Source organism: Pipistrellus hanaki, assembly GCF_964339955.1.
Source record: "Pipistrellus hanaki genome assembly, chromosome: 15".
Taxonomy (NCBI): Eukaryota; Metazoa; Chordata; class Mammalia; order Chiroptera; family Vespertilionidae; genus Pipistrellus; species Pipistrellus hanaki.
In genome coordinates this window covers 39,614,420-39,638,308 of record NC_140517.1, presented here as the reverse complement: position 1 = coordinate 39,638,308, position 23,889 = coordinate 39,614,420, and the positions used below count along the sequence as shown (strand labels likewise).

The following is a 23,889-nucleotide window of genomic DNA, read 5'->3' as shown; positions in this document are numbered from 1 at the left end:
CACACCCCACTTGGGCCCAGACTTCCCACTCTCCCAGCACTGAACTCGGGCTCCAGGCCACAGCCACGCCCTCCGCACAGGGAGCTATCCAGAGGCTGAAATACACGGGCCCTTGTCCTTGGTCCAGAAGCCCTCCAGCAACTCACTGAGGCCTCTAGGACAAGCCCTACCCCCTCACCATGGCCTCCAGGCCCTGCACACGTCAGACACACTCGTGTGCCCTGACCCTGGGGCCTCTGACCTTGCTGACCTCTCCCCTAGAATTCTGTTTTTCGTCTCCTCCCATTCTTCTGATCCTGACGGCCTCAGCTCAAAGGCCACCTCCTCAAGAGGCCCTCCCTTCGTCCCTCTCCCTTCCTCACGCAGTTTCATTTTCTTCAACACCATCTCTGGAACTCCGTGACTTGATTGCCTGCTTCCCCCTCTGAAAAGTGTAAGAGCTCTGAAGGCAGGTGTCCTCCTCCATCTTGCTCACGGCGGTATCCCCAACACCTAAAAACACTGCCTGGCACATAGAGGGTGCTCGAACCCCGCTTGCTGAATGATTGGGCCCCTCTCGGTTCCTGTGGCTCACAGGAAGAAGTCCCAAGGCTAGCTCTCCAAGCTCACGTGGATATGGGCCCCTGCCAACCTCTTTCCCCTTGTTGTCCTCCGAGCTCACTTCTTCCTCTGTTCACCTTGGGTTCCCTCACATGCCTATCTTTTGTGCTTCCTGTGTCACCCACCTTCTGCCCATCCCTGCAGACTCTGCTCCAAGGTCCCCTCTGGAAGCTCTCCCTGACTTTGCCCCAGGCCAATTAGTAACAATGACCCCAGTCTTCCCACAGCTCAAGGCAGCATCTCAGGCTTTAGTACTAATCCTACGGCATTGTAATCACTTCTCAATGAGTCTGTCCCCACGGGGCAAGGTCTGGGGGCAGGGCAGGGTCTGACAGCCTCCAGGAATGTTTGTTGAATGAGGACGTCTGTCCCACAGGCTGCATTTACCTGTATAGGTGCATATGAGCACTGGCTAGGGAGCCAGACAGACGAGAATTTGGAAACTGGTTCCTCCATTCCCTTGCTGTGTGACCCTGGGCAAGTGACGTCACCTCTCTGAGCCTCAGGCTCCTTTGTCTGTGAAATCCGGGTAGTAGCATGGGCTGACAGAAACCTCATTCACGTTAAATATAATACTTGCCACCATGCACAAGGAATTCAAAAAAGTTCACAAAGTGTTCACCATATCAAGGCTTGAAGTAGAGAGAAATCAAACAATTTAGATGCCACAACAGAACCATGGCTACATAAATATATTCATAGTCAGAGTGTGGTCATAAAAGAGAGTGAGACAGACCTATGGGTATGGACATGGAAACTTTTGTAAGACCTACTGAATGAAAAGGCAGGTTGTAGAGTAATTTATACAACCTAATAGCATTTATGTAAAATGCACACAAAAACACTACACCTTTCCTTTGGGTGGTTGAAGGGCCAGAACTGGGAATGCAGAGGAGGCTCAAAGGGGGATTTTAACCTCTGTTATCTTTTTGGTTTTAATAATGAGATTATATTCATTTTTAATTAAAATTAGAATGTATTAAATGATACACAGGTGGCTAACACAAGGAAAGAAATGATTACCCCCAAAGGGAGGGCAGTGGTGCTTCCAGCAGGGAGGGGGGCAGGGATGTGTTAGGGAAGGGGCACACAGGACGGGGGCTCCTGGGCCCTGGCTGCCTCCTCTATCCCGACCTAAGTAGTGAGCACACAAATGTCCGCTGGATAGAGATTGATTAAGCTGTACATTTATGACTCATCCACATTATTGCGCTTCCTGTGGGCGGGATCAATTCATACTTGTTGCAATATCAGCTGCTCCCCACATATCCCCACCCCACCCCAATTCGCTGCCAAGAAGCAGACCTCAGTAGAAAGAAGCCCACATTGGGTAGGGTGAGCTCATGGCTACAAATGCTCCCCGGACCCAGGCCGCTGTCCAAGGTACTCAAGCTAGCTTCAACACTTATCCCAGCCATCCAGACCCTGCCTGAGGCCTGGCCTCTGTCAGCCTCTGAGACGGCACCACCTATCACTTCCTCCAGGCTGGCTTAGTTCCTGCAACCCAAGCCCAAGCTTCAACATGCCTCAGGACCTCTGCTTTTGTTCCCTCCTCCCTCCCATCTTTCCCGTGGTGTGTTCCCTCACTTATTCCAGGGTTACAGGTACTCATCCTCTTCACAGAGAAGTCTTTTTTTTTTTTTTTTTTTTTTTAATGTATTTTTACTGCCCAAACTGGTTTGGCTCAGTGGATAGAGCGTTGGCCTGTGGACTCAAGGGTCCCAAGTTCCATTCCAGTCAAGGGCATTTACGTTGGTTGCGGGCACATCCCCGGTGGGGGGTGTGCAAGAGGCAGCTGATCAATGTTTCTTTCTCATCGATGTTTCTAACTCTCTATCCCTCTCCCGTCCTTTCTGTAAAAAATCAATTAAATATATTAAATGTATATATATAACTGATTTCAGAGAGAAAGGGAAAAGGAGAGAGATAGAAACATCAATGATGAGAGAGAATCATTCATTGTTTGGCTGCCTCCTGCACGCCTCCTATTAAGGATCAAGCCCAAAACCCAGGAATGTGCCCTGGACCGAAATCGAACCTGGGACTCTTCAGGTTCTGCCGCCGAAAGGAAAAGCAGCCTTCGAACCAAGCCCTGTCCAACCCCAGGCCCTTTGCATGAGCCTTCCCCTCCGCCTTGAGCATCCTTTACCTGGTCAAACCTACCTCACCCCTCAACGTTCAGTTTAAATGCCTCCCCCTCTCTCTGTTGGTTCCTTGGTCTTGTTTCTATTTTAGGGGAATTTATCACAGTTTCTGATGTTGCATTTAATTGGTATTCACACTTAAAGAACCGCACCCCCTGTAGCTTTTTTGTTCCATGAAAGCCGGCTGGGTCCACTCTGTTCACTGCTTCTCTCCAGCGCCCAGCACGGCCCGGCCTGGGGCAGGTGCTCAGCGGACACGTGGAGTGTGGGTGTCAGTTAAGCGAATCCTTTATGGAGACAAGCAGCTGGGGCAGAGGACTGGAGTCTTCTGAGCCTCAGTTTCCACTTCTGTAAAACCAAGAAAATAATCCCTCCCTCCCAGGGCGGTGGTGAGAATCCAAGCAGACAATGACTATGACAGTAGTTTGAGGGGGGGTGGGGAGGATGGTCTCTAAATGTAAAAGCTCAAAGGAGCTGAAAGTTAGAGGTCGGGCGAGATCCAGAGAAAGAGCAGGAGAGAAGGGCAAGGCCATTTGTCACATAATCTTATCTGTTGGACATGTTCCATTTCCTCGTGCACAGACACCTGCAAGATGGTGGCCGTGACCCGGAGGAGGAAACTGAGGCTCAAAGAGGAACAACCCGCTGCCCACGGTGCCACAGCAAGTCGGTGGCAGAGATGGGGCTGAACCCCCCACCCCGGCAATCAGGTTCCCCACGTCCCTCCAGGAAGAATCCGACTCCTAGCAGCAAGCTCTCTCTTTTCTTTTTCTTTTTTTTTAATGCTCACCGGAGGATGTTTTCTCCTTGTTTTTGTTTGTTTGTTTTTTAGAGAGACAGTGAAAGGGAGGGGGAGAGCCATAGAGAGAAACATCGATGTGAGAGAGACACATCGATGGGTCGCCTTCCGCACATGCCCCAACCTAGACGGGGATCGAGCCTGCAACCCGGGCACATGTCCTTGACTGGAATCGAACCCAGGACTCTTCAGTCTGCAGGTCGACGCTCTATCCACTGAGCCAAACTGGCTGGGGCTAGCAGTGAGCTCCTGACAAACATTTATGGCTGGACCAACGAAGAGGGCCGACCAGAGTCACTCAGTCTCCGCTCTGCCACTCACTGGCAGGTGACCTCGGGCAAGTCGCTTCCCTCCCCTGAGCCTCCATGTCCCCGTCTGCAAAGGGGGGACACGCCTGCCACCCAGGGTGCCGGGGGACCCAGCAAGAGCCCGCAGGCGGAGGAGTGCTTCGCAGGCAGTACGAAGTCCATGCGTAACCATTAGGATTGTTACCCTCCCAGCAAGAAAACAGAAGGAGCAAAGGGGCAGGTTTGGGGGCGACAAGAGGCCAGTGAAAAGGGGCCCGTCAGAGAGGACCTCTCAGAGGATTGGCGTCCGGAGCCAGATGGAAAGGGACCCGAGCCCGAGGCTGATTCTCAAGCCAAGAAGTGGGAAGCTGACCTCCTGCCCCCTCTCTCCACCCCCCACCCGCAGACCCCTCAGCCCCTTCCAGCTTTCCTGGGCCTCAGCCAGACCCCATACACCTGACCACCTGCCAACCTCCTCTCCATCCCAGCCCCCCACCCCCGGCCCCGCTCAGACGGGCCCTTTGGCTCAGGTCTTGCCCCAGCACATGGTCCAAAGGGATTTTTCTCTCTCCCATTGGGAAGACCCTTTACTAATTGCAAAACCATTATCTGACGGCAGTACAGGAAAATCCCTCCTGGTGAAAGGCCAGAACTGTGTTAGGCCTAAGCCAGCATATGACATGTGGGTAGGTATGCATGTGTGTACATCACCCTTGGGTGTTTTTGTGGTTTTTTTTTTTTTTTTTTTACAACTTAAAAAAAATTGATTTTAGAGAGAGGAAGAGGGAGAGAAACATCGATCGGTTGCCTCCCACATATGCCCCCACCAGGGATCGAACCCGCCACCTTTTATTATACGATGCTCCAACCAACTGAGCCACACCGGCCAGGGCATACACACCCCCTTTTTAACCCAGATTGCTTCTTCCCACATGCGAGGGATCAGACACAAAGCTGCTTGCCCCCCTTCCAAACCCCGGTGTCTGTGAGGACTGCGGAGGGGATGGGAGCACGGAGCACTGCGCTGATGGAGGGACATGTCCCCCACCCCTGCCCTGAAGCATGGCCCGGTCAGTTACTTCCAGGCCCAGCTCCAGAGGACAATCCGGCATCACCATGCCAAGCCGCCAGGAGCAGGTGAGAGGGCAGCCTGCAGCCTTGAGCTGTCACGGGAGGAGAGGTGCCTGGATGGAGGGGCGACCAGGCTCCCCAGCAGGAGGACCTGCCGCCCCCTCTCCCCTGGAGCCTGGGAGAGCGGTTGTCCCTGCCGGGCACAGGTCTCCTGCCGGAGAGGCCCCGAAGGCCATCGGAGCAGCTCATTTTTCAGGGGGAAACTGAGGCTCAGGGCAGACAAGTGAGCGCAGCAAAGCCACACAGCAACCTGTGGCAGCCGTGGGCTCGGCTCCGGCCCCGGCTCTCCAGCTCCGTCTCTGAGGGGTGGATGAGCTCTAACTCCCCCGCCCACTGAGAGAGAGGAGAGGGGCTTTAGACCCTGTCTCTGTCCCTTCCGCTGGCATTCCTCCGTTTCCTTTCACGGCCGTGGACTGAGACCGAGGCGTGGGGGCAGGCAGGTAGGAGAGGCCGGAGGGGGACGCATGGAGCAGAGCAGAGCGAGAGGGGCGTGAGGAAAGAACAGCCGGGAACCGTCAGGGCGAGCAGAGAAGAGCGAGGGGGTTCTTACATCCCTGAAGGGGAGGCAGCCATAAAGGAGAGAGTCCAGTCACCCAGAGAGACGGACAGAGGGAGAGGGAAAGCCGGGGAGACAAAGAGGGAAGAGGGGGAGGAAGAACAGTCCAGGCGGGGCACCAGGGTCTCTGTAAATTGCAATCCAGGTGGGGCACCCCTCCATCCCAGCATCCCCTCCTCCAGCGGCAGCCCTGAAGTTTGCGTCTGCCCCCGGCCAGCCGGCCGGCCGGGCTGAAATGGGTGGACAGATAGAAAAGGTGTCCAACCCCAGCCCGTCTCCGCCCCGGCCCCAAGCCGCCTCCCCGGGACCGGGGCCCACGTCCAGCGTGGAAGGGGGAAGGCAGGCTCCGGAGGAGGATGTGCCTGATCTCCGGCAGGGACCGGAGGGCCCGCCTGCCTGCCTCCCCCACCTGCTCTTGGCCCCGGCCTGCTGCCAGTGCCCACACCTTCCTCAACCTGTGGCCATCATCTCCCTGCCACCCCCCGAAGGCCCCCCTGTCCACCATCCCCCGTACACCCCGAGACCTCTCCTCCAGAGCCCACCCGCCTGCTCCCCGCAGACTGGGGGCCGGGGAGGGTACCCCGCGGCCTGGCTGGGGCGGGGGCCGGTGGATTGCTGAGGACGGAAGGGCTGCGGCTGACAGGACGAGGAGGAAGAGGAGGGGGCCTCGGTGATGGACGAGGCTGGTTCCGGGTGGGGGTGGCGGGGAGGGGGCAGGGGAGGCTGGGGGAGGGGTGGTAGGAAGCGGTGTGAGGGGGGAGCGGGACCAGGCTCACATTTGGCATTCAGGGCAGCTGACAATAAAAATGCTTTATTGCCAAGAAACTGGATCGATCGGGGCTGGAGGGGGCCGGCAGGGGGGACGCGGAGGGCTCGGCGAAGAGGCCAGCAGCCGGGCCTCCGCAGCGACCAGGGCCCAGCCGCCCTCCCCCCTGCGCCCCCCTCCCCGCCTCCTGCCCTTTCTCTCTCCTGCAGCCACCGCTTAGTTCTTATTATATTTTTTCTTATATATTTTTCCCCCAGCTTCTCCTGCTCCTGTTATTTTTTTTCTTTTAATTTTTTTTTTTTTAAAAAAACTCACTGCACTCCCGATGCCGCAGGCTGGGGGTGGGGGTGGGGTCGGGTGGGGGTGGGGGCAGGCATCTGCCAGGCCAGGCCCCTACCCACAGGGCTCCCAGGGCTGCGGGCTCTGAGCAGAGCCCCATTTGCCTCCACACCCCCCAGTGCAGCCAGGCCCCCCCCCCCGGGGGTCTGCCCTCGTGGGTGCCTACCTCCCCCCGGCTGCTCAGGAAACACCCCTGAAACACCCCCCTCAGACGGGCTCAGGGCCCTCGCCAGGCCTCTCTCCCCTCCCCCCTACCTGGCCCAGCTCACTCCCAGAGCCATTTGGCTGATGGTCAGAACTGTCCGTCAAGGGGGCTCTGAGCCCCTGGGGACCCAGATGGGAGGAGGGAAGGGGAGAGGTCAAGGGTCAAGGCACGTCCCCTTTGCTCGGCTCTCTCCCCTCCCCCTTCCTAACAAAGGGAGCAGCAGCCCGGCGCTGGGGGTGGGGGGCAGCGGGTGCTCGGAAGGAAGCCGGGAGGAGAGGGCTTGCAGGGATGGCCAAGGGCAGGGGGTGGGGGTGGGGCCCGCCTGCCCCTCCTCTGCCCTCCCTCGGGTCAAGGCTAAGGTGATTCCTCAACCTCTGGGAGGCTGGGCTGGGAGGAGAGGAGGATCCGGACAGACAAAGAGCCGGAGCCCCGGGGAGTTGGGGGTTGCGGGGAACACCTGGGACCCCAGCAAGCCCCGCTGAGGGAGGGGGAGCAGGCACCCCTCTGGCCCCGGCCTCACCCTCCGCATGGCCCTGCCCCCGTCTGCATCCCTCCCTGTGGATCCCAGAGCTGCACAAAACTTCTGAGCTTGGCCGGGGTCGGAAGGGGGTGGAAGGGAAACTGAGGCTCAGAGAAGGGAGACAGGCAGGGCCGGGGGCCGGATGGAAGCACAGCCCAGGGTTCCCAGCCTGGTCCAAGGGCCTCTCCCTCTTCCTCCCTTCCGACCTACGGAGCCGTCCTCCCTGCCCCACCAGGTCAGGGGAGCTTAGAGGGGGGGGCAGGGGGTAGCGGGTTCTACAGGGACGGCTGAGGGGAAGCTGTGTTTCCTGTCTCGGACAGGGGTCCGGGGACAGGAGAGAGGAGTTTGAAGCTCTGTGTCTGGCACGGGCCTGGCACAGCGTCGGCTGGAGCTCCAGCTGCAAAGGGCAGGCGGCGGGTGTGGCCGGGCCTCCTGAGCTCCAGGCCAGCCATGGCCTGGGAAGAGGGCGTTCAGAGAGGTCCTCTCTCTTGCCCCTGGTCCCACGGCAAAGGAGGATTCGCACTGATGTCTGTCCCCGACCGACCGAACACAGCACAGCCTCCAGGCCTCACCCCTGCCCAGCCCAACGGTGTGGGGCAGAGGGGACCCGAGGCAGCGAGCAGCTGTGAGCCCCCACCCACGCCCACAGCGAATGAAAGACGGACAGAAACAAAAAGAAACGGGGAAAATCTGTGTTTAAAATGGCTCACGAAAGCGACTCTCAGGGAGCGGGCCTCGGCCAAGAGGAAGAGGGGGAGGGTACGGTGGCGGGCCGCTTTTTTGGGGGGTGGGCCAGCTGGTGTGTGCCCCCACAGCCTGCCGAGAAGGCCCAGATGGGCCAAGGACTATAGGGGTCCCGCTGCCCTCCCCCAAACCTCCCCTCCCCTCGCTCCCTCTCTTTCTCGGCTGGCTATCGACCGGGGCTGTGACATGGTGGATCAATACGGCAGGGATATAAAGCCGGCTGGCTGCCTGCCTGCCTCTGCGTCTCTCTCTCCGCCTGCCTTGCTTCCCTTCCCGGAGCCGCACCCAGGCCCCCCACCCCGGGGTACCCCTCACTCTCGCCTCCGAGGGGCCAGGGCCCACCCTCACCACCACCCCCTGCGGCGGGAGAGCGTAGGGAAGCGCTTGGACAGCCAGGAAGGGGGTGAGTATGGGAGTGGGCAGGGAACAGACGGGGGTGGGGTCACCCTGGCAGTGAAGGGGGCTGGGAGAAATCGAGGGACAGTCCCCCCGGCGCCAAAGTTGGGAGCCCCTCGGTTGGGAGCAGCTCAGGGAGGTGGGGTCCTTTGAAGGTATGGGAGAGATGGGTCTCTGGGGGTGGGCAGTGGGTATCTGGGGGCTGAGAGATCTTGTCCTGAGCCCCTGGGCAAGGCAGGCCTGGCGGGGTGTCGGAGTGAGCGAGGGTGAGTGAACGCCAAGAACAGAGGGACCACCCCAGGCAGCTGGTTGCCCACTCACCAGCCCCTGACTGCCCCCATCCTTGGAGCTCCATGGACACAGCCGCCTTGGCCACCCCCAACCCCTAGAGCCTGGCCTGCACGTGTAGGGGTGAGAGGACAGGAGGCTCCAGGGGAAAGGGCTGGGTGGTGTGTGCCCCGTGTGCTGGGTGGAGTGTGCCCTGTGTGTTGGGTGTGCATGTGCCCCGTGTGCCCCGTGTGCTGGGTGGCGTGTGCCCCATGTGCTGGGTGGCGTGTGCTTTTGAGTCTCGGCGGTGGGACTCCCAGACTCTGTGTCTCCGCACGGCTCAGTGTCTCCGTACTGTCATGTCTCTGCCACCAGCAGCCTGTGGGTGTGTCCCGGGGAACTGGGGCTCCGGGTGCACCTCCATGAGTGGATCCCCCACTCTGGTTGTCCCCACATGTGTGAATGCGCACGGAGCTCCGTCTGTCCCAGGAGCGTCTCCGTGACTCCCGTCCCCAGGGAGCGAGGCGGCTGTACGTCCCTGTGTTCCAGGAAATGGGAGTGTTGGTGTGTCCAACCCCCACCGGGTGTTCCCGGGAGTGTCCGGGGCTGTGGCGTGCGAGCCCGTGTGTCCGTGTGTGCGGCTCCGTGCCTGTGTCTGTGGGTGGCTGTAGGTGTGGCCGTCTCTGCACAACCGGAGCCCTTCCCTTTATGAGTGTCAGAGATCCGTGTGCTTTCTGTGTGTCTACGTGACTCCGTGTGTGTGTGACCACGGCCCTGTGTGTCTACGTGACTCCGTGTGTGTGTGACCACGGCCCTGTGTGTCTACGTGACTCCGTGTGTGTGTGACCACGGCCCTGTGTGTCTCCGCGGTGGACTGGAGGCCCTGGGTGTGTTTCGTGTGTGGCATGGTGACTCGGTGCACAGGATGGCGCTGCGGGAGGATTGAGGCTAGCCCATTTCATTGCTGTACCGCCTCACATCCCAATGCCAGGGCCTGCTTGCCTCTTCCATTCCCGTCCTGAGCCCGACCCCCACCAGGAGGGCCCAGGGCCCCTCCCCCGCCCCTCACGGCGGGACCTCTGCTCCTCAGCATCCCCCCCTTTGGCAGACGCCACCTCAACTCCACAAAGCGACCTCCGTCCCTCCCAACCCCCCCAGCGCCACCCGCTCCCCCACCCTCCCCCCACCACAAGTCCAGTCCAACCCAGACAAAAGCAATTACTCCTGAGGTAGAATGTGAGTGTGGGTGTTAGAATCAGAAAAAAGGGGGGAGGGAGGGGGAGCGAGAGGCACACACAGAGGCAGCGACGGACGCCAGAGACGCGGAGAGACAGGGATGAGGCAGAGACCCGCAGAGAGTATGAGAGAGGGACGGAGAGACGGAGGATGAAAGCGTTGAGCAGAGACAGATACAGGAGGCAAAGGCAGAGGGAAAAAAGCAGAGGAAGGACAAATGAGAGGGCCAGATGGAGAGACAGAGAAGCAGAGACTGAGAGACAGGAAGAGATAGAGGGGAGTGCGAACACAACAGAGCGAAAACCCAGTGATGGAGCCACGCAGAGGCGGCGGAGATAAAGAGAATGGGGGCCGGAGGCAGGGAGGGCGGCAAAGAGCAGGGGAGGCAGACGAGGGGGGCGGGGGGGGGGGGGGGACGGAGAGGGCAGATAGGGAGAAAACTGGAGCGATACACAGAGAGGAACTGAAAGACTGAAGAATGAATGAGGTTGAGACAGAGAGATGAAAGGGAGAGAGAAACAGGGAAAGGAGACAGGAAAGCGAGACACAGCCGGTGAGAGGGGCCTGAAGGACATGCAGCCAGAGGAGGAAAGTCTCAGATAGCAAAGCAAGAGAGGGCTGGAGGGAGACCCAGTCCTCAGCAACCTCTCTCCCTCTCTCTCTCTCTCTCTCTCTCTCACACACACACACACACACACACACACACACACACACACTCGGCTTTCTTCCCACCCACCCCCAGGCCAGAAGCCAGGGGTGCCCAAGCCCTTTCCACACCCCCTGGGCACCTGTCAGACGCCACGGGGGGCGGGGGGCAGATGGACTGACAGGGGCGCCTTGGGCAGCAGCAGACGGGGCTCGGGATCACAAGGGCGTGAGGGAGCAGAAAATCCTCCTCCCACACTCCTGGCCCTCTCCCTCCTCACACAGACACGCGCTAGGGGCTCGGTCACTCCTTACAGTCCGCCCGGCCCAGGGGCCGCTGAGGGGCGGGTCCCCGGACACCAGGCACAGCATGTCCTCCTGGCCCCGGCCACCTTCCTTGTCCTGCTCTTTCCCGCTGCCGGTCACCCTACGCCCCGTGGCTTTCGCCGGTCCACCGCTCGCCCCTCGCTGGCACACGCCCACTCGCTCCGCTTCCCTCTGACCGGCTCCGGGTCCCCGCTCTGCCGGCCCGGCTGTGTGCTACCCCCGTGTCTCTTTGTCTGCGCGGCTCAGTGGCCCCTTCTCTCCGGGAATTTCTCTGTCTCCGAGTCTCCCGCTCCCGCTCTCTTTTCTCTTCTCGGCTGTGTTCCTAGACTCCCCTTTTTCCACGAGGAGGGCTGAGGAGGGCTGCTGGCCACGCACGAACCTCGGGAGCCACTCTGGCATGGGGGGCAACTCCTTTCTCGCTCCTCCCTCAAGAGCTATGTTTTCCTTCTCTCTTCCCCGCCCCTCCACCCCGACCAGGTCCACATCTCCGTGCGGCTCTCTCTGAAAGCAGAAAGCTAGACTGGACCTAAGCACACCCTGCATGCAAGGCTGGCAACAGATCCGAGCTCAGGGGAAAAGGAGGCAGCTCAGGTGCAGGGGAGAGGCCAAGCCCCGGATGAAGACCAAGCAAAGGAGGAGAGAAGAGGGTGCCACGGAGGAAAAGGAAGGAAGAGGAAGGAAGCCAGAGATGGAGACTCAGCCTCCAGCAGGGCAGGAAGCCTGACAGCCTGCGGGGCCGAGGCCAAGGCCGGAGAGTGGGTGCATTATGCCTGGGGTCATGGGTCAGAGTCAGCGGCCTGCCCTCCACTGACCAGTGCCCTCGATATGGAGTCACAGCAAGCACCTGCCCCCGGCCCCTGGGGCTCCGCCTTGCCAGGACGGTGGCACTCCAGCCTTCGGTTACTCTGGGGCCGTCACGGACCTCAGGGGTCCATCAGGCCCGGAAGCGCCAAGAGACCTGAGCCATTGTCCCTCCTGTGACACCCGCCCTGAGGCTGGCAGCCATACTCGTGGGGTGTCACAGCCACCCAGAGACGGCAAAGGCAGCCGAAGGAATGGTGATCCCTCGTCACCTCTCAGCATCTCGATGGCAGCAGCCCTCGCCTCCCGATCCCTGTGAGGAGCTCTGCTGCCCGCAGCCTGGACCACGTGCCTGTGGCCGCACGCCCTGCCCGCTGCCCAGAGCCTCACCTGTGGACCGCCCACAGCCACAGCTCACCAGCCACAGCCAAGGAGCCACCGCCACACGGAACCTCTTGCCTGCCCCCCCCTCTCTCCTCCCCCCAGCCACACCTGTAACAGCACTCACCCTATTCTTGTAGCCAAAGCCAAGCCCCATGCATCCTGAGGGTGGCTAATGGCCCGGGGGGTCCCGGACCCCACCTGCTGCTTCTTGGTTCTTGACTCAGAACCCCTGTACTGCCTCCCAGGCCCCCCCTCCCTGCACAGTCACCTCCCAGACCAGCGACGGAAGCCTGTCCCCCACAGCTAAGGTCCCCCTGCTGGGGCACCCCGAGCCCCCTTACGCTGTGTGTGGGGTACCCTGGGCACGCCTTGGGGCTTGTGTCTGAGTCACCTGTGACCCCAAGAAAGATGGAAGGACAGAAGGAAGGGCGGTTCAAGGTTCAAGGTGGAGGCAGAGCCATGCTCCTGCCCAGCCCTGGCCATGGGGACGCCACACCACACCAGCATCCGCGGTCCCGCTCCCCCCGTGGCTTCTAACCCTTCAGGAGCTCCCCTACGACCTCCTCCCGAAGAACGAGAGGCCGCAGCGGCGGTCACAGCCCGCGCCTCGCTGCCCAGGGCCTGCAGACCTGCCAGCTCAGAGCCTGTCTCCCCACCAGCCGGGGCCCCTCGGAAGTCACACACGTTGCCTCTCTGCATCTCCAGGCGGAGGGGACCCCAGGAAAGCTCAGGAGATGTTGGCTGAAGGAATAAATGAGTACATATGGTTTGGGTGTCTGTGTTCACTTATTCACTCAACAGATACCGTGAGGCTGTGGGAGACACTACACACGTGACGTGTGATCAGATATAGAAACAATGCTTGAAGCAGGGGTGGGCGGGGCAGGCCAGCAGGAGGGGGGGGGGGTGAGGGACCCTGAGGTGGCGGTCTGAGGGAGGTGGAGGAATGAACCCAACCAAGAGGGAGAGGCCTGGCGGGCTGGGGTGAAAGCAGAGGGAGTGAAGGGGGCACGTGGCACCAAGGCCGGCCGCCCGGCGCCTCCAAGACTGGAGGGGGTCTCGCTCATGGTGGGGCTCCAGGCACCAGCTCCCACTGGGGCGAGAGGCCTCCATCCCCACTGAGAGTGGCTATAAAGGGAAGGCTGCGGGGTGGGCCGTGCTTGTTGTAGTTGTTTGTAACAAAATGGCAGACCTAACGGGTGCGGCCCCCTTCGAACATCTGCGGGGAGGCAGACTTCCCCTCGGACTCAGACGCTTTGGCAGCAGCCTGCACGGCGAGCTCACAGACCAACGTCTCTGCTGTGGGTCAGTCTCTAGTTTCTATCAGAAAAGCAACAAGTCGCCCAGTATCGTCCAATCCCTTCGTTCTAAACGTATCAGGCTGACACCAAGCAAGACTCCCAGTGCTTCCCCAAATCAAACCTGCTCTCAGCCCTGGCCGGGTGGCTCAGTATAGTTGAATGTCGTCCTACGCATGTTCGATTCCTGGCCAGGGCACATATCCAGGTTGCATGTCTGTCTGTCTGTCTGTCTGTCTCTCTCTCTCTCTCTCTCTCTTTCTGTGTGTGTGTGTGTGTGTGTGTGTGTGTGTGTGTCTCCTTCCCTCTTTCTTCCCCTCCCTCTAAAGCCAGTAAAAATACATCCTTGAGCAAGAATTTTAAAAAAGATGGCTCTCAGAGCACCAAGATTGGCATCCGAAGAGGATCCCCACCCCTGGGTGGGTTTTGCTGAGGCGGAGGAAGAAGAGGTTGACGTTCAGGCAGAGCCTCATTCAAACTCTGCTTCCGCCTCTTACGTGCTGTAACCTTAGGCCGCTTGTCTCCCCTCTCTGGGCCTCAGTTTCCCTCTCCTGTAACAGGTGACTGCCATCTACTTCGAGGGCTGCAGTGAAGGTTCATGCAGTGCCCAGAACCGGCCCTGGCATGTAGGTGACCCCTAGTGACCCTCCATTCCCTCAGTAGGACTGAGCTCTCGGGCACGCTACCACGTCTGCCACCTGCATGTCTATGAAAAGTCAGCAAACACCTGTTTGAACACAAAGAATGAACATCATGGGTCTGATCGTCACCTCTACCAGCTCTGAAACATAAACCACTTTTTAATCGCCTCCACTACTCTAGGCCAGCTTTCGGGCATTCTGCAACACCTCCAGCCCTCAAACAAACGCTGCTCCCGGAAGCTCCTTGACCCTCTCTCAAGGTCAAGAGCGTCGGAGTGCGTGAGTTCCCGGGAAAGCTCCAGTCTGGCTCCCGGGAGAAAGCAGGCAGCTGCACCCAGCCCCCTGCTTCCCCTACCAGTGAGAAGGGGGTTCACGGAGGAACCTCGGGGGCCCATGAGCATCCTGAGGTTGGAGCACACAGCCGTGCGGATATAGAGATGCGTTTTCCCGGGAGAACGTCTAGACTAAAACCAGAAGTCTACGGGCCAAAGGCCGCCTGAAACATGTGGTTTGGACCACACGTGGATTTTTTAAATTCTGTGTTGGTTGCCAGCATTTAAAAAAATTGGGAGATTCCCCATGAAAGTCTGGATTTCTGGCTTCTCTGGGGAAATCAGAAAATCAGGCAAGTGGGGAGCCACCCCCTGCCTCTCTGCAGGGGCGGCAGTACTCCTGCCGAGCAGCCCGCCCCTGGCACTTCCTAGGCTGTAGTTCCCACCACATCAGGTTGCAAACCCTGGCCTGCAGTTTCCTCTGCCGCTTGGAGTGAGTGTGACCCCTGGTGCAGCAAGGACGCCTGGGTAAGAGGCCGAGGAGGGCAGCCAGAGGGCTCCCCAGGGGTCCCGAGGCCTGCGCTAAGCTGCTCCTGTTGGAATAGGGGTGGCAGCGTGGAAGTCCCACCCCGGAGGCCCGGGCCCTACTCACGAAGCTCCCTGTCGGGCCTCCCAAGCCGAGTGGTTGTCCGAGCCCCTGCTTCCCGCGGGGCTGAGGGCTGGAGAGCACCTGCCTCTGCCTGGGGCCTCGGCGGGCCCCAGGGGGGCTCTCGGCAGCCCTCACCTGTCCCAGGAGCTTCCAGCTCTCTCTCGAGCTCCCGCTTCGGAGCCTGCAAGCTTTCAGGAAGTAGCTTCTCACCCCCACGTCCTGGGGGTGGCTGCTGTGACCACCCTCCTTTGGCAGATGGGGAAACTGAGGCTCGCACAGCTGGCCTGGGGCACGGCTCCAGACTGGAATTGGAACGGCCTCCCTAGCCTTCTGTCCTCAGGGGAAGCGTAGAAGGTGGCTTCTGTCATTATCCCTTTAACAGACGGGGAAACGGAAGCTCTGACGGTCCCCCGTCACTTGCAGTCAGGAAGGGACAAGAGGGGGCTCAGACCCAGGTGTGCCGTACCCCACGCTGCGATCTGAGCCACCAGGTTACCCCCTCGCTACCCTACTGAGCCCTGACACTCAGCAGAAACACCCTCCGTCGCCAACACCCGGAACCACTGGTTGGGCCAGAAAGTTGCAAGACACACAGAGAATGAAAATACGAATTAGTCAGACGAACCTCGTGGCAGGCAGGGCAGAAAGACGGGCAGCACCCCCTGGAGAGGGTGGGGGGGACAAGGATGAGAAAGCAGGGGGTTCTGAGAGGAAAGGGACCCAGAGCAGACCTCTGGGGCCACTGCCCTTACCTCTTGGGTAGACGCAGCGCAGCTAATACATTCAGGCCACCAACCCGGTCCAGTTGAGAACCTGGGGAGAAAGGAGAAGGTCGTCAGCATCCTGGGGGATCCGTGAGGCGTCCCCACCTCGGGCGGAGGGACCCTCCTCCTGCCGCAGCGTCAGAGTCACACGCTGGCGAACATGGCGCCAGGTCCTCACAGCCCCTTGCTGCCGCCGGCGTCAGGTCCTCACAGCCCCTTGCTGCCGCCGCGTCAGGGCCAGGCCCTGAGCCTCAGTGTTCCCGTCTCCTCAGTGGGCACACGGCCTCCTGCCCCGGCGAAACATGTTTCCCCACCGGATGGGTCTGTCCTGCAGCATTAGCCGAGGCAGGGGGCCCAGCGGGGGGAGGGGGGCGGGGGGAGATATTCAACACGAACATGACGGGTGACTGAGTGGGTGGATGGACAGACAGAGGAGTTGATTCATTAACGAGCTATGGCCCTAACTGGTTTGGCTCAGTGGATAGAGTGTTGGCCTGCGAACTCATTAATAAGCTATGCAGCTCGGAGGAAGGCTGGGAAGATCGAATGAGAAGGAAAGCGAAGGGGTTACCCATCCTTAGGTGCCTAAAGCTGGAAATAAAAGCCACGCTGATGCCTGTGACGTGGCTGCCTGCTCCTTCGTTTACTCATTTGGTTAATGGGCAGACGCCAGGCGTGTCTGAGCCGGCTCCGGACCACGTGTGGCGGGCCCCAGGATGGACCAGACAAGACCTCTGCCTGTCTCCCAGGGGCTCATGGGCAGGGGGGTGGAGTAAAGAGGCTATGCCAACATCGGGTGGGCAGAGGGTTCGGCGGGGATCCCAGGGGAGGGCAGAACGTGGGCCCCAGCCCAGCCTGGCAGACAATCCCTCCAGTCAGGCAGAGGGGCAGGTGGAGCCCAGGCCTCAGCGGGAACGTGGGAAGGACGAGGCCGGAGAGACCTCAGGGCTGCGCCCAGCAGAGCCGGCACCAGCAGCCGGCGGCGCAGGACGGGGTCTGGGTTGTCCTTAGAGTAAGGCGATCAGACGTCCTGCTTTTGGAGGGACAGTCCCGATTTTTAACAATTTGTCCCGCGTCCCACAGAGTTTTTATTCTTTCCAAAAATCGGGACTTTTTAAAAATGCCGTGGGACGCGGGACAAATTGTTAAAAATCGGGACTGTCCCTCCAAAAGCAGGACGTCTGGTCACCCTACCTTAGAAAGGCCTCGCGTGCTCCGTGCAGGAGGTAGAGCGGGTGGAGGGCGGACAGGATGTGGGGAGAGCGGTCCCCACAAAGTGTCTGTGGTCCTCTCCGCAGCCCACAGGAAGGCAGTGGCCGCGTGTCCTCCCCACTCTGCAGAGGCAGCAGGGGAGGCGAGAGGAGACCCGACTTCTCGGGACCGGGACGCTGTGCCCTGGGTGCGGGCGGAGCCGCCTCTCCGGCGGAGTGAGTGCCTCCCCTGAAGCCTGGAGCCCGCCTTGTGGGACACCGTCCTCTTGGGGAAGCCCTGGACCTGCACAGAGACACCTCACCCTGCTCCCTCCGGGCGCCCAGAGCAGGCAGGGACCACGGCACAGGGACGATGCCCCAAGGACACATGTCCACCAGGGAGTGCTGAGGCCTGGTCAGGAGCGACACCGGGAGCCGGGACTCAGAGGGAGAGCCTGTTGGCGAGGTCCCCAGCCAGGACTCTCCCCTCGTGTCCCCATGGTGCACTCCCGGGGTAGGGGGGAGAGTCAGGGGGGACAGACAGCGCATCAGCCATGGCCCTTGCCGGTGGGCAGACCCCTTTTCCATCTCATGGCACATCTGGCAGCACAGATGAGGCCCTGGACCAACCAACGACACAAAGACGGAGTGGAGACAGGACTGGAGTTCAGGAGGAGAAAGAGCGGAAGACAGGCTGAGACACTGAAGAGACAGACAGACAGGCGAACCAGTGGCTGGACAGAAAGGTGGATAGATAGACAGGAAAGAGAAGAGATGGGGAGACAAACGGACAAAGAGGAGGCGTGGAGGGAGCCACGGGCAGGGAGGCCAGGGAGAAGCCCAGAGGGGGAGGAATCAAGCCGGATAACGGGGACCAGGTGTCAGCCCAACTCCACCCCGTGGCCTTCTCTCTACCTGGGCCTCCATCTGCGGGGGTGGGAGGGGCAGGGACCCCTGGTTCCTCGGGGGAGGGAGGAGTGGGGTTCCCCCCCACCCCGTGAGGGGCTGCCCCCACCCCTCCCCGGAGCTAATCAGCGGCTGTCATCTCCACGGTGAGGTCTTGGTTAAGGAGATTTAGGGCCGGGATCAATAGGAAATTTAAAAATCGATGCAGCGCGCAGGGCAAAATCGATGGCGTTTAATCGCCTTGCCGATTCCCAGTCAAAACAATTAGCCGCGCCGAGTGTTGAACACGGTGGCGACACGGCATTAACCGTCAATATTGGTGTAAGTGATGGCGGGCGGCGGGGAATCCCTGGGCCTCGGAGGGCAGGAGTCAGGCTCCCCTCAGGGATGGGTCTTTCCGGGGCAGCGCCCATGCTGGGGCTCCTGCCTCCGGCAGGGACCCCGCTGTCTCCTCACTCTGCCCCCTCGGCTGCTGCGATGCCCACAGGCAGCACCCTCCCCCCACACACCCCTGCACACACCATCTGCCTCCAGCTCCTTGCCCAGGTCTCCCGGACGCCCCATATGCCCCTGACAGACCCTGCTCCCAAGGAGAGAACATCTCTCGTCTCTCCGGGCAGAGACAGCCCTGCGGGAGCTGGGCCCAGGGCCTGAGGGGAGAGGCGGTGGGAGTGGGGGCCGTTTAGAAGATGCATCTCCCCATTTCACAGATGGGGAGTCGGGGACAAGGAGTGACCCACACAGGAAGGGGAGGGGCCTGGGCTGGAGCCCCATTTCTCTAACTCCAGATCTACGCTGCTCCACAGAGAAGGGGAGGTCTCCTGAGTATTCCCTGGAGAAAGGAAGAGCTCAGCCTTGGGCCTGGCCCCTCCGCTCTCCTCGCAGCGGCTACCATGCTTTGCTGTGTCCCGCGGTCTGTCTGCTACCTGCCTGCCAGACCGTGGGCTCGTGGTGAGTGGGTTGGGATCTGGCTGATTCCCAGCATCAATCAGCACAGGGGATGGCCCCACGCTGGGGCCCGGGACAGGCCTGAGGGTGACCGTGCCCCCTGGCCCCGCAGACACAGGCTGCCCACATACGCCTCCACGGAAGGACAAACGGACTGCGGGGCTGCCCCCGTGGCCAGTCCAGCAGAGTGGCCTTTCGTGAGCACGGCCAACGTGTCCTGAGCAGTGGGCGTGGTTGGTGGCTCTGCAGGTGTGATCTCACAGAATCCTCACACCGGCTGGTGACTATCACCCCCAAGATTCAGAGGAGAAAAGGGAGGCTCAGAGAGGTGAAGTCACCTGCCCGAGGTCACACAGCCAAGAGGCAGATCCATCTGACTGGATGCTGAGGGGCATGAGATGCAGAACAAGCAAGACCTAATGAGACCAAGCAAGAGAGAGGGATGCAGGGGGGGGGGGGGATGCAGGAGCATGGCACCTAGTTGGAGGACCAGGAGGGGCCCCCACAGAGCTGGGGGTGCGGGCAGGGTGAGCAAGGCAGGGGCAGAACTGGAGGTGGCACCCGGGCTCCTGCCCTGGCAGAACCAGGTTGGGAGGTGAGGAGGACAGGCTGGCTCTCACCTTCTCTGAGCTTGCAAAGGGCTCCTGGTTCTGGGGTGCCATGGGGGGCAGGCGGAGGCTCCCGAGGCCACCTGCTCCCCGGCACGGGAGAGCCAGGCTGGGGTGTATGCAGGGAGGAGGCCCATGAGATGCGCCAGAGATTGATCTGACAAGGTCCTAATCAAATGGTCAATATCCCTGACCTGACCACTTAACCTATTGATAAGCTGGCAAGGAAGGAGCAGGCGGTGAGAGGGCTCAGGGAGGGAGGCCGGCGGGGAGGGGGGGGGGACACCCTGATGGATGTGCTGAGGTCGCAGCCTGCCTGGGGCTGGGGGCTTCTACCCAAGCCCCTCCCTGCACCCAGGGCCCCTCAGCCCCTCCCTGAGTGAGGCTGGGAGCCGTCCCAGCACCCTCTCCACCCCTCGGACCCTTGGATGGTACCCTAGCTTTGCACACATCTGGGGGACCTCTGGGGGTCTCGGTGTCCTCATCTGCTAATGGGGATACTTGTAACCGGGGGCAGCCTGGGGTCCCATGACCGGGGTCTGGTACCATATATGATGGCCCAGCAGCCGCATGAAGGACGGCTGCGAAGGCGCAGGAAATACGCTCAAAACACGTTCATTGACAAGTGTGTGATGTTCCTAACCCATTGTTAGGAGGGAAAAGGCCGGTTATAAACTGGCATATGGCGTATGATCCCGTTTTTATGAAACACACACACACACACACACACACACACACACACGCATTTTCACCAAAGGGAAAAAAATTAAAGCAGAAGTCAGAATTCTGAGTTTGGCCCCAGGCGCCTGAGTTCTAATCCACTCCTGGGGTAAAATCACAGGCGTCCTACCCGGTGAGAAAAAGCTATCGAGAAGGCTGACCATCAGGAAGTTAGTTTTTGTTTCATTTAACTGGTTTGCCATGGTAGGTTTTTATCCTCATCTCTGAAAATCTGCATTTTCTCTTTCTTCTTTTCTTTCTTTCTTTCTTTCTTTCTTTCTTTCTTTCTTCCTTTCTTCCTTTCGCAATGAGAAAATATCACATCGGCTAACATTTGTTTGTAATTATAAAAACTGGGCTAACTAACCCGCAGCGGCAGGACCGTGGCGAGGCACCGGTGGGGGCGCAGTGAGGGTGTCCCCATCCCGTTCCCAGCCAGGCCTGTGGCCCAGCAGCCCGGAATGTGAGTGAACCCCCAGCGCTGAGGGGAGAAACGCTTGCTCCTCCAGGGGAAAGGGCAGGGTAGGACCACGCCGAGCCCTCCGCCCTGTCCCCTCTTCGGGAACCTGGCCGGGGGTCACAGGCAGGAGCAACGACAGCCGGAGGGAAAGCCACGCCCCAGCGGGAGGGAGAGGGCTTTCTCAAAGTCACACCTGGCAGCGACAGAGCTGGGCCCCACGCCGGGGCTCCTGGCTCCGGGTTCATGCCGCCGGGAGGGGAGACACTGCGAGGGCATGTGTGCCCGGAGGCCAGGGGACACGTGAGAGAGCTCACTCTGCGGTGGCCCAAACGCCACGCTGCTCCCCTCGCTGCATGGCCCTGAGCAAGTCCCGTCTCCTCTCTGAGCCTCGGTTTGCTCAAACGTAAAATGGAGGCAACATCACCTGCCTCACAGTGCTGGTGTGAGCGATCAGTAAGACCATGGTTATACCAAACTGAGCAGGAGGCCCGACACAGAAAGGGGCAAGTGAGGGATGGAAATGATGTCAGGTTTATCAGCCGCAAATGCTGTATGTGAGCGGCAGGAGGAAGCCCAGTGGGAGGGGAAAGGAGAAGGTACATCCTGGTAACCTGTCTTGAGGTGCGTAAATGCAAGGAAACATCTGGCTAAAAGTGTTCTTCGTTCATTCAGTCATTAATTCAGTCATTAATTCAGTCAGTCATTCAGTCAGTCATCCAGTCATCCAGTCATTCAGTCATCCAGTCATTCAGTCATTCAGTCATTCATTCAGTCATTCATTCAGTCATTCAGTCATTCAGTCAGTCATTCAGTCATTCAGTCATTAATTCAGTCAGTCAGTCAGTCAGTCATTCAGTCATTCATTCATTCAGTCATTCATTCAGTCAGTCATTCAGTCAGTCATTCAGTCAGTCAGTCAGTCAGTCAGTCAGTCATCCAGTCAGTCATTCAGTCATTCTGTCAGTCAGTCAGTCAGTCAGTCAGTCATCCAGTCAGTCAGTCAGTCAGTCACTCATTCAGTCAGTCAGTCAGTCAGTCAGTCAGTCATCCAGTCAGTCAGTCAGTCAGTCACTCATTCATTCATTCAGTCAGTCAGTCATTCCAGTCAATCAGTCAGCATTTCCTGAGGTCAGTTCCAGGCGAGCGCCTGTGCAGGCTCTACTACCACCCAGATATGAGGGAGGAAGGTTCCCACTGGGCCAGGAAAGGGGAGTTCGGCAGTGGGGGCTGGGCTCTCCTCTGAACGTTCTGCCTCAGGGACCCCCACACTCTCCCGGGGGGCCTCTGCTGACGGCGGAGCACAGCACGGGCCCCGCCGGCCGGCCGGTGCGGTGGCGAGCACGCGTGTGCACAGCACACGTTGAAGCAGTAAGCTCTGTGCAGACGGCTATGTCCCCTTTGTGACTCAGCACCCGCGCCCCAGGCCTGACACTCCAGGGGCATGCCATGAGGGGTTTCCCTCCATTTCTTTTTAATGAAAAAAAAAAAAGTTCAAAGCACCCAGCCCCATCCTAACACCTGGCGAGTCCTCAGTAAATCGCCACTGGTGATAGTAACATCATCCACGCACAGTCTCTCTTCATCCCACAAACCTTATCTTCCCGAGGAGGAATGCTGACCTGCCCACAGCCACGCAACCAGCACAGGACTCTACGCAGGTGCGTGTGTGACTCCACGGTCTGGGCTCTCCCCTTCCTCGTGGCCCAGGGGGAGGGGGGGAGGCAGCAGTGAGGATAAGCAGATGTGATGACGGGGCCAGGATGGGTTGGCTGGGTCAGGAGAGCTTTGTGAGGGAGTCGGAGGGGAGCACACAGACCCGAGTGGTGAGTTTGTCGTCCGGTTGCTTCGAGGCGCAGGCAGGAGTCAGCCTGTCTTACCGCCACCCCTTCAGCCCGTCCCCAGGCGCTGAGATCCCTCCACCTGGCCAGGCGCAGCAGGCGTCCGGCTCCACGTTATGTTGGGCAACAGGAGGCCAGGGGGCCCGGCAGCTCCCATCCACCTGACAGAGACAGAGCCCTTCCCGTGTGCTGAGCGCCGTCCAGGCGCTGGTGAGACAGCCCTGAACCAGACAGAGTCCTGTCCCCCGTGGGGCTGACCACGAGTGGAGGACGGGATGCAGTAGACAAGAACATGTACCTAAGAGCTAAGGAGGGGCCGAAACCAGTTTGGCTCAGTGGATAGAGCGTCGGCCTGCAGACTGAAAGGTCCCAGGTTCGATTCCGGTCAAGGGCACATACCTTGGTTGCGGGCACATCCCCAGTGGGAGGTGTTCAAGAGGCAGCTGGTCGATGTTTCTCTCTCATCGATGTTTCTAACTCTCTATCCCTCTCCATTCCTCTCTGTGTAAAATCAATAAAATATATTTTTAAAAAAAAAAAAGAAAGAAAGAAAGAAAGAAATAAAAGAAAAAAATAAAATAATAAAATAAAAGCTAAGGAGGGAAACAGACCAGGTGAAGGGAAAATAGGTCGGGACAGCCCTGTCGGGGAAGGCAGGTTTGGGGTCGCGGCCCAGATGAAGGGTGAGGGCAAGAGCGTTCCTGGCGAAGGAAACAGCAGGTGCAAAGGCCCTGCGGCAGGAACGAGGCCGGTGTGTTTCAGGGAGAAGGCAGAGTGGCCTGGCGTCCGAGGTCAGGAGGGAAGCACTGGAAACGGAGCGGGCGGGCGGGCACCAGCCCCGGCAGGCTCCTCAGTGAGGATGCTGTTCCAGGAGTAAGGGAGGATGGCCAGCTTGCTCACTGTGGCAGAGGAGGGTTGGTTTCGGGCCCTTCTCCACGCACCCTGTGGGGCCTTCTGACCCATCTGTTCTCTAAGAACAAGCTCAGGAAGCCTCCCATCACGCTTGCAGCCCCTGTCAGGGCTTGGTCAGGGTCAAGGCCCCAGTCCGGGGACTCCTCCGCGGCAGGGAAGGGTCTGGCTTATCCGTGTGCCTTGGCAACCAGGCCCAGCCGCGGCCTCAGGAAATAATGCCGTGTGCTCCCCCGAAAATAAGACCTAGCGCATGGAAAGATAAGACATCCCCTGAAAATAAGACCTAGCGCAACTTTGGGAGAAAAAAATGAATATCAGACACTGACTTATTTTCGGAGAAACGGGGGTAGAATGTCAATGATCACCAAGGGGGACGGTAGCCCTGGGCCTCCAGCTCCCAGCTAATCTCCACGTGGGGCGAGTTGTAGCCTGTCCTATCCTGCCCAGCGGCCAAGAGATGGGTTGGGAGCAAGGGGACGGCGGTCTACCCCTCCGTGGCCGGGCCTCGTCCACGGATACCACAGCGGATGGCCAGG

General features: G+C 59.7%; 1 protein-coding gene across 16 annotated transcripts in view; it reads right to left on the bottom strand.

The window, feature by feature from the left end:
* Window positions 1-23,889, bottom strand: part of POU2F2 (POU class 2 homeobox 2) — a 76,948-nt gene that overhangs the window by 44,335 nt on the left and 8,724 nt on the right. Inside the window, exon 2 of one of the 16 annotated variants that reach the window (XM_084905286.1) lies at window positions 15,760-15,820. The exons of the other annotated variants lie outside the window; for them this stretch is intronic. The gene's annotated coding sequence lies outside the window, so the exon portion shown is untranslated. The remainder of the gene's footprint in view (window positions 1-15,759; window positions 15,821-23,889) is intronic. 16 annotated transcript variants of the gene reach the window in all.